Raw genomic sequence first — 10,011 nt, forward strand, 5'->3', positions numbered from 1 at the left:
GTTACCAATGGGAGCTCTTGGCTTTTGTCCTGTGGTTACTGAGATTATTGATGACTGACCTATGCGAAATAGACCCACTTCCCGGTTCCCCTTGATCAACTAATACATACAATAGGGCTCTCTCTTGAAATGCCAGTCTAAGGCTGCGAGTTCTATGTCCTTTGGCCCATGGGAGTAGATGAAGAAAGAAAGTCCGAATATATATATATATTCTTTTTTTTATAGATTCTATCCCACTCTTCTACCTATTGCAGCTAAGCTAGTGCTTGCTCAATTGCATCGACCCTTTCCGCTAAAGGTAGAAATTGCTCTCTGAACCGACGTAGCGTAGTTTAACCCTTATAATCTAAGGCTTCTGCTTCTCTCTACAAATTCTCTAGAATAACGAGAACCGGTCTAGCTTCACTAACAGTATTCACCGCTTTCCAGATCTCGTAACCAGATCGACTTTATCATCGGCATTCTCTAAATGAATTACGTTATGGTCTTGAACTCTCGATATATCATATGTAATGACAGATCGAGGTAAGCTTGTCTTTTTCGGAAGAGGTGGGAGTGGGGCAGGGGGTCATCCTAAATCTTAGTCCAATTACTTGACTAGTAAGGCGATGCCTGCTACTAGTCGAGCAAGGTTCTTTTTCAAAATGTCAATACAAGCAGGGCAAGAAAGTCAGAATCATACCCGATATTCAGAGCGCCGGAGCTAGAAAGCGGCTGCCATTAAGTGGATAATTTCCATCCATTTGCTGTCTCGTTCGCTACCGCTCCGTGGGGTCAACATTACGCAATTAGTCCAGTTTCCGTTTTGACTATAGCAGCAACCTATCTCATATTGGAGATAAGTTACCGCCCTCGATCACAAACGTTACATTTAATAATAGAAAGTAACGAAAGGATTTCGGGCTAGGTTCAAGCCCAAAGGTATGCCAGTTGATTGATTCAATATCATAAGAATAAAAAAACAAATCCAACATTGGAATCCTTTCAATTAAAGAAAAGGAACGAGTTAAAGAGCGAGTAAAGAGAGTAATAAAAGGGCTTCTTCAAGCGCCCTAGACCACCAGTTAGCGTGCTCTTTCGTGAAAGCACCTCCTTCGCCATGGATGAACTAGTACTTTTTTTGTACTAGGTAATGCATAAAGTTTCCGCGTGTTAAAGGGAGAACGTTCGCTTCGGTTGTATGTAAACTCAAAGTCAAGGGAGAATGCCGCTACTATTAATGAGCAGATCGTACTTTCTCTGTCGAAAAACTTTCCGCCTATTTATAAAACTTTCATTTTTCTATCCTGTGAAGAAGCAAGACGAATCTCTTTCTCTTTCTATACGCAATTTCAGAAAAAGGGCTAAATTAAATACATATAGAGAGGCGCAAAGGACAGATGTGCCAATTATTACTATTGGGATAAGAAGATCAAGATTGCCGACTTATATCCCACTGAGGCAATTACTTTTGAATAAGGCTACGCTCCTGAAAGCCTTTGAACCCGGAACTTATTATAGCGGATTAGTCGTAAATAGCCCCTTTGGCTATTTATCTCCCCAATATATATACAGGGTAGCAGAGGTACTTATATTATATACAGGCGGATTATAACTTATATTATGAATGCAGGGCCTTTGGGGCTATTTATCTCCCCAATATATATACAGGGTAGCAGAGGTACTTATATTATATACAGGCGGATTATAACTTATATTATGAATGCAGGGCCTTTGGGGCTATTTATCTCCTTTGGCGATCGGCCCTTGAGGTTCGGATTAGTCGTAAATAGCCCCAAAGGCTATTTCTCTCCCCAATATATATACAGGGGTAGCAGAGTTATATTATATACAGGCGGATTAGAACTTATATTATGAATGCAGGTAGGGTGGATTAGTCTACTTAAGGCTTAGTCGTAAATAGCCCCTTTGGCTAAGGAGATAAATAGCCCCAAGAAGATAAATAGCCCCAAAGGCGTAGACTAACTGTATATAATATAAGAGTTGTACCTCTGCTATGCAGAGCATATAAATAGCCTTTGGGGCTATTTACGACTAAGTAGAATAAACCACCTTACTATAATATAAATACCTCTGCTATGCAGAGAAGAGAAATAGCCTTTGGGTCTATTTTCGACTCAAAGAGGCGTAGCAGAGGTACAACTCTTATATTATATACAGTTAGTCTACGCCAAAGGGGCTATTTATCTTCTCGGGGCTATTTCTCTCCTTTGGCGTAAGCTTTTGTTATGGCTAGTAACAAACTTCTAACAACCTCCTAAAGAAGATAAATTGATTGAATAGCAGTATGCCGAACTACTATCAGATCTTCTTTACCCAGGGTGTAAAGAACCCCAACTCCAGGTCGATCGGTGGGATGGGGGTATAGCTTTACAATCCCATTCAATCTCTCTATGCTGATAGGGTATCACTTTGTGAGGGTGCATTTTTGATCGTCTAAGGCTTAGTGACGTTCTAGGGTTCAACGAGCAGTATTGTAATTTCTTTCGATCTTTCTATCTTCCTAGATGTCGACCATTTTCTATGTTTCGCTCTTTCTATCTTCCTATGTATCGATCTTTCGAGCTTTTATAGCTTCTATCTATCAATTAAAATTCCTCCTACATACCTTTTCGATAGATCGGTCTAAAAACGAGCATTCCGCTGCATACTAAATGACGAACATTCCGCTGCATACTAAATGACGAAATAGACCTTTTCGATAGATCGGTCTAACCTTTATAACGAGTCTAATGCTTACGGCTATCCGGTACCATATAATTTACTCTAGCCATAGTATCCCCCTACCCTACCTCCCCCTACCTCTTACCCTACCTCCCCCTACCTCTAATCTGGTAAAGCTGAGGTCGGCTTTATAAGAGGTGTGAGTACCCGTTCGGGGGTGCATCAGACTAGAATTGGTCGGAATTTATATTTATTTTAGGTCAATATCTCCTTTATATTTATTTTAGGTAAATATCTCCTTTATATTGATTTTAGGCTTAGTCGTAAATAGCCCCAAAGGCTATTTATATGCATCTGCGTAGCAGAGGTACTTATCTTATATTATATACAGTTAGTCTACTTAGTCGTAAATAGCCCCAAAGGAGATAAATAGCCCCAAAGGCGTAGAATAAACAGCCTTACTATAATATAAATACCTCTGCTATGCAGAGAAGAGAAATAGCCTTTGGGTCTATTTTCGACTCCAGCCCCAAAAATCTAGTAAATCCTTTGGGGCTATTGTAGACTAATCAGGGGTAGCAGAGTTATATTATATACAGGCGGATTAGAACTTATATTATGAATGCAGGGCCAAAGGGGCTATTTATCTCCTTTCCTTCTTTTTCCGGTCGGTCTGATAGAGCCTTTTTAATAACTCGTAGATACCGCTATGTTCTTCCCGGTTGTGCATTTTCTCAATTATAGCAAGGTGTATTACGAAGACTCTTCTATCCGGGACGTGATTTATTAGCTCGAGTTTTGTGGATTATTTTTGGAATAGTAAGAACCCTTTCCGGATAAGAAAGACTGTTGAGTCATTTGAACTAACTAAAATAGCCAAAATACACTTACTATATATTAGTGGCCAAGTTTGAACTAACTAAAATAGCTCTATCCGAGATGGCCTGTATATAATATAAGTTCCTTCAATTAAGCTATATGAAGAATTTATACCGATCGATACGACCGATAGAAATTAGGCAGACCTAAAATGCACCCCAAATCACGTCCCCCCGAACGAAAACAGGAATGCACATACCAAACAGGAATACCAAACGAACGAAAACAGGAATGCACATAACTGAGGTGATCCGAACGATCAACCCGAACCGGCAGATCCGAGGTATTGTGTACAAATACACATTGACATGTTAGACATTGATATGTTAGAATATGATATCATAGAACCATACAAGTTAGACCTAGCCATGTTAGACTATATAACCCAAGTTAGACCTTGGATCGATAAATAGACCAATCCAAGTGTTACCTACTGTTACCTACCTTCAATTAAGCTATATGAAGAATTTATACCGATCGAACAACAGATAGGACCTTCAGCAGGTAAGGTTGACCTTCCGATCGGTATGGCTAAAAGGCTGCATTTCGTCACGAGCTGGACTCGAACCAACGGATTAAGTAAATCCCCTTCCAAATCGTTCTTTTTGGTTACCCGGTTCCTCACGGAGCTTATGAGTACATCCGGGGTCGACGAAAGTGAACAACTATCTTCCCCCACCCAGTCTTCTCCTCTTTAGCTTTGAGTTGTCAGTTTGAAACTCGTGTCACTTCGAGTTGTATCGGCAGTTTAGTGCTCGATTCCATTCTATTACATCGTGACATGTTCTACCATAATCTCCTCGTTGATACGATCATCCCAGACCCTATTCTCATTAATGAAGCCTATTATCATTAATAATAGTCTAAGGTCTCTCCCATTGTTCTCTCCCATTGTAGAATAGTCTAAGGTCTTTCCCATTGTAGAATAGTCTAAGGTCTCTCCCATTGTCGATGTCCTTCCTTTCTCTCCCATTGTCGATGTCCTTCCTTATTAAGGAATAGCTTCCCCAGCCAAGGTCTGGGAACTCGTCCTCCCATAGTTCCAGTGTTTACTTTAGCAGTCAATCCCCCTACAGGAAGCACGCTATCCCATTTTCAGACTTTATTAAATTTTGGGATTGTTTTCTTATCTGTAAATCCCAGGATAGCGGTGTTCAGGCATCTAGACCAAAAACATTTAAGTCTAGATTGATTAATAGTTGAATGCACAAAAGGATCAAGGTGTTCTAAATACAAGTCCATGAGTATGAAATATAGCAAACTTCGGGTAGGCTCGGGTGGGCGATCAAACTTCGGGTAGGCTTCTTCGGGTGGGCGATCAAACTTCGGGTAGGCTCGGGTGGGCGTTATAAAAGCGAAGCGAAAGGAATAACGCTGAAAGAAGGTGCGAGTGTTCTGTAGTGCTAGTCATTGATCTGTGATCCTCGTCATTGATCTGTTGTGATCATCAAGTGTTCAACGCCCTAAGGGGATTGCTTCTTAGATTCTGATAGTCAGTTCGCTATCGCCTATTACTGAATTAAGGGCCGCAGCCAATTACAGCCAATTACTACATAATACTGTAATTGGCTATGAAAAACGATTCTTGATCTGAATTTCGATTTTTTTTAGGGGGGAATTTACTTGATTGGCGCAACGCGTAAAAGAGAAAAGGCAGATGCTCTTTATCCGGTATGGTTTGAGGCATCGCCCGAGTAGTTGCTCTTCGTTCCTCTCGTTGAATTCTCCCTCTCGTTGAATGCTCCACGTCTTCCCGTCGTTATCAACGTCGCATAAAACACAAATCAGTCTGTCTCGTCCCTCAATTATATGTATTTCGAGCCTCTCGGGTCGTATATCTCCCATCGGTCTAGTCTAGTCGCCCTATCGGGTCGTATATCTCCCATCCCATCCCATCGAAGGAGTAGCAATAATGCTATACTAGTCCGAATGTGTCTTCGGCTACTCCTCGTATTTCGATCCCAGCTTATTAAAGCGTATGTAGTGAATGGCAATTCAAAACTACGATCGATCTTCCGCTAAGATTAGGTTAAGGTTGCATTTATGGTCGGCCCTCTCTCTCTCTGCTCCTAGTCCGAATGTGTCTGAGGCTACTCTTCAAATTACGGTATTGGAGCCTTTCTACAATCGTCAGATGCAATCTCCCTGAAGGTCGGAAAGTCTCCCTTCTATAGTCGTCCCTCTTGCTTACGCTCGAGCACAGCACTCTCTTCGTCGTTCGTTCATTCTTTGTTTTGTCATTCTTTGTTTTGTCGTTCATGGACTCTCAGGTGCGCTTAATTACTTACATAGAATCACCCTATTCGAGCACAATCGATTGGAAAATCGAAAGGCTCTAGCTCGTTAGAGCTAATCTCTACAGTGTTCACCGTTCTCCCCGCTTCTACAGTGTTCACCGTTCTCCCCGCTGATAAACACGGGGGTACAGTTGCAAGAGTCCATCCATCCCCTTCTCGTACAGTTGCAAGAGTCCATCCATCCCCTTCGTCCCAACACCTTCATAGAAAGCCGTACTTCCGCACCTTGTCGGTTACGGGTTCCAAGCGTTTCCAGACATGGTTCACCTCCGGTGGATCAAACAGTTCTAGCAATGACGGTTCGGAAGAGCCTACTAACTAGCAATGACGGTTCGGAAGAGCCTACTACCTACTAACTAGCAATGACGGTTCGGTCGGAAGAGCCTACTAATTTAACATACCATTGCAGATAACCTAACCACTCCTTCATCCATTCGTAGTATAGGGTCCGCTCCAGCATTTCTTCTTCGGCTACATACCATGGACTCTCTCTAGGGGGAAGCTCAAGTTGCCTTGGTCGATACCTCGTAAGAGCTTTATCAACTAGAATCCCCTTCAAATAGGGATTTAGGGGCAGCATACCCCTTCCAATCCACCAATCTATAAGGTAGCTGATCAATCTATAAGGTAGCTGATAATAAGAGAGGGACTTGTCAGCAACTACCATTTTCCTTTTCCACCGTCTCGAAAGACGATTGGATAGGATCCGGGCTCTGACGCGGAATCCCGCACCAGCCAACCTTAAAAAGCATGACCTTGACAAGCCATACTTATCTGCCAACTGACACAGGCCCACAAGTGATGTGGCTGCTATAACTGCAGACGCAGATACAGGAGTGAGGTTAACTTGAACCCGATCTGTCCAGAACTGCTTTGCAAACTCCAGGCTTCTGTTACTCGATTCGATTGATTTCTCCTGCGAGACTTTCACACTGAGGTCCTCTAACGGAGACACATACCTTTTGGCCACCGCAACTTATATTAGTATGGCGGCGATTACAATATCGTCGCCTAGAAGGGCATACTCTCGAAATGGTTTCCTTGCGTTAGGATAGGCAAGTAGCGCAGCATACCACACCATGTGACAAGCTGAAGAGGGCCCAAGAGCCGTAATATCCTAGGGGCTGACCCGTTCTAAACATTATCAGTCGTGCCCTATAAGGGGCTGACCCGTTCTAAACATTATCAGTCGTGCCCTATTTAGGAGGGGCTTACGGAAGGGTTCAACTCAGGCACACATAGACAACACATGTGGCCAAACACTGACCAAAGGCCATTTTCACGACGCTGGCAATGATGTCAACGGACCATAGATCGGTGGCTGATTTTATTTAAGTCAACCGACAAACAATATGCCGGCTGGAGCCGTTCCAACCAAGGAACCTTCTTGTCTAAAAGTCCCATCATTAGGGATTCGAGATAAGACTCTCATCGCCCACACATGTACAGGATAAAGCAAACGTTGCCGCACATAGTTACCTGTGGCAAACAAACGCAGTTTACCGGCCTCCGATAGCACTCCAGACAGACGACCTCGGCCCCCGATAGCACTCCAGACAGACGACCTCGGCCCCCGATAGCACTCCAGACAGACGACCTCGGCCCCCGATAGCACTCCAGACGACCTCGGCCCCCGATAGCACTCCAGACAGACGACCTGGTGATAAGCGTAAGGTCCACAATAGATCGTATAGGCCTCTCAATTTAGGTTCCACACGGTGGGTGTAGAACTCCAAGCTTTCTTCCAATGCCCTTCTTGTATAACTATAGTCCATTGGGTGTAGAACTCCAAGCTTTCTTCCAATGCCCTTCTTGCTTTCTTCCAATGCCCTTTCTTGTATAACTATAGTCCATTGGGTATAAAACCCTACGAGACCACAACATTCCAGGCATGATCGATTCCTCACTAGTGACCGGTTCTGCCCCTATCCGAGGAAAGAACATAAACCATGCAATCTCCTACTTCATCTCCTACTTCAATGAAGTTCATATGGATGAGATTCGAGCAAATGGATCTCTCCAAAGCTTCGGGTCTTCGTTCGGAACCGACTTCCAAGTCGCTTTTTCCAAGATATTCCACTAACCAATGGAATCTCAGATAACCATGGCATATAGAGAGGCTGTAATGTAGACCAAGCTGTTCGCAGCTGACCGCATACCTCAACCCTACGCAAAATGTCCCCAATGGTACTAAGCACAGATGCAAATGTAGCCTTGCTTGGACGCTTAGCTAGCTTGACTATCCGGCTAATACTAAACCATGACAGGTACATACGCACCAACCGATCTCCCCGCAGGCAATCTCGAGTTTAATCATTTTGCCCATGGCGAGCATAAGATTTGATCGTTCAGATCGATCTCCCCAGAGGGAAAAAGCATTTTATGCGATCGGTAACGCCAGCAAGAGTCTCATATCTAAATGGCATTACATACCGTAGTCGTTCATTATGACTTGTAGTGTCTGAGGCGCATTATGCTCCTATGCCGATGGGAGTACGTATCGTCAGATAGCTCGCTTTAAATAGCCTTTGGGGCAATTGTAGACTATACTCTATTTAGGGGCTATTTACGACGTCACTATATTAGGGCCATTCACTATATATCAGATCAGTTGCGTAGGATCGACTAGGGCCATTCACTATAATATCAGATCAGTTGCGTAGGATCGACTAGGGCCATTCACTATATATCAGATCAGTTGCGTAGGATCGACCAAGAATATTCGGGAGATAGAGAGAGAGGACCTTAATGTATAGTTCATATTGTAGGCTTTGGGCCATTCACTCAACCCTGAGACTAGTCTATACAGCGGAATCTCTTTGATTCCCCCTACCGGGGTAAGAAGATAGGTTGATTGCGCCGGGGTAAGAAGATAGGTTGATTGCGGGGTAATTCTTTGATTCCCCCTACCGGCTTTGATTCCCCCTACCGGGGTAAGAAGATAGGTTGATTGCGGGGTAAGAAGATAGGCTGATTGTTAACAACGTTCACAAAATGAAACCCACCTATGGAGGAAAGAAGATTTTATGTTCTAGAGAGCTAATTATTGGAATGCACCTTTCTTTCTCATTCCTCTGCTAGGCTATTTCCCTCCTCAGCTACTATAGAGAGTGAGAGTCGATTGAAAGAAAGAGATTCAGAGGTAGGAGCAAAGCGACGTTGAGACGGGATCGCAATACCTATATTAAGGGAGATAGCATCTGACGATTGTAGATAGGATCGACTCTTTCTGTCACCTCAGGCTTTTCTTTCCTCGCGCGTCATTATCACGTCGCGGTGTTCGTACCTTTCTTTCTACTCTTCGCAATACACAAGTCAACTTAATTCTTTTCCTATAATCCGAGTAGATTGCCCTTCCGATCGATCGAGCGAAATAGAATCTATGTAGAGAGACTCTTTCTATCCTTTAGATCGAAATAGAATCTAGAAAGATAGATGCCTCGATTGATCTAGATGAATGGCGAATGATCGATTCAGTATGAATACAAAGGTGAACAGCTATTGTTGTTTGGATTCCCCGCTAATTCATCCATATCGGGAATCTTGGTCATCTTGATCAGTCTCAAAGCTCTGTTCCCAATAGATTGATTCCTGGGCTGGGCTACTCTTGACGGTTGGCTCTAACCCGAAAGTCAAACCATCTAAGGCGTCCCCAGCGTCCGTCCCATCTAAGGCGTCCCCAGCGTCAAAGAATGAAGAGGAAGGAGGGATACCGGAAGATCGTAGTGAAGAATTGCCATGAACGTAATAATTCACGTAAGACTATACTAATAATAAGCTGGGATCGAACGTAATTTAGGGTATCCAAATAGCTCGACCGAGGAGTAGCATTAGATTATGCCACTAGAAATAGAGATAAAGGAGTAGCGCGACGTCTTATACAGATAAAGGAGTAGCCTCAGACACTATGCCGATGGTAGATAGAGAGGGACGACTATAGAAGGGATCCTTTTCTTTACGACCGATAGGGCCGAAGTAATGAGGGCTCGCAATACCTCCATTGTATTTATTTGGGAGAGAGAGACGACCAATACCAATATATACGGAGTAGAAAGGGATCGACCGGAGGAGTAGCGCGACGTCTTATACAGATAAAGGTGAAGGATAGACAGATAAAGGTAAAGGATAGTCGTAGCCTCAGACACTAGAAATACATCTAATATGACGGGAG

General features: G+C 43.3%; 1 pseudogene; it reads right to left on the reverse strand.

Moving 5' to 3' along the window:
- Positions 1-6,241: 6,241 nt before the first annotated feature.
- LOC141819206 (uncharacterized) lies at positions 6,242-8,166 on the reverse strand (annotated as a pseudogene).
- Between the last annotated feature and the right edge of the window lie 1,845 nt (positions 8,167-10,011).

The sequence above is a fragment of the Curcuma longa genome, unplaced genomic scaffold (assembly GCF_044706935.1).
Source record: "Curcuma longa cultivar G26 ecotype Majalengka, Jawa Barat unplaced genomic scaffold, ITB_CL_G26_1.1 contig_28322, whole genome shotgun sequence".
Classification (NCBI taxonomy): Eukaryota; Viridiplantae; Streptophyta; class Magnoliopsida; order Zingiberales; family Zingiberaceae; genus Curcuma; species Curcuma longa.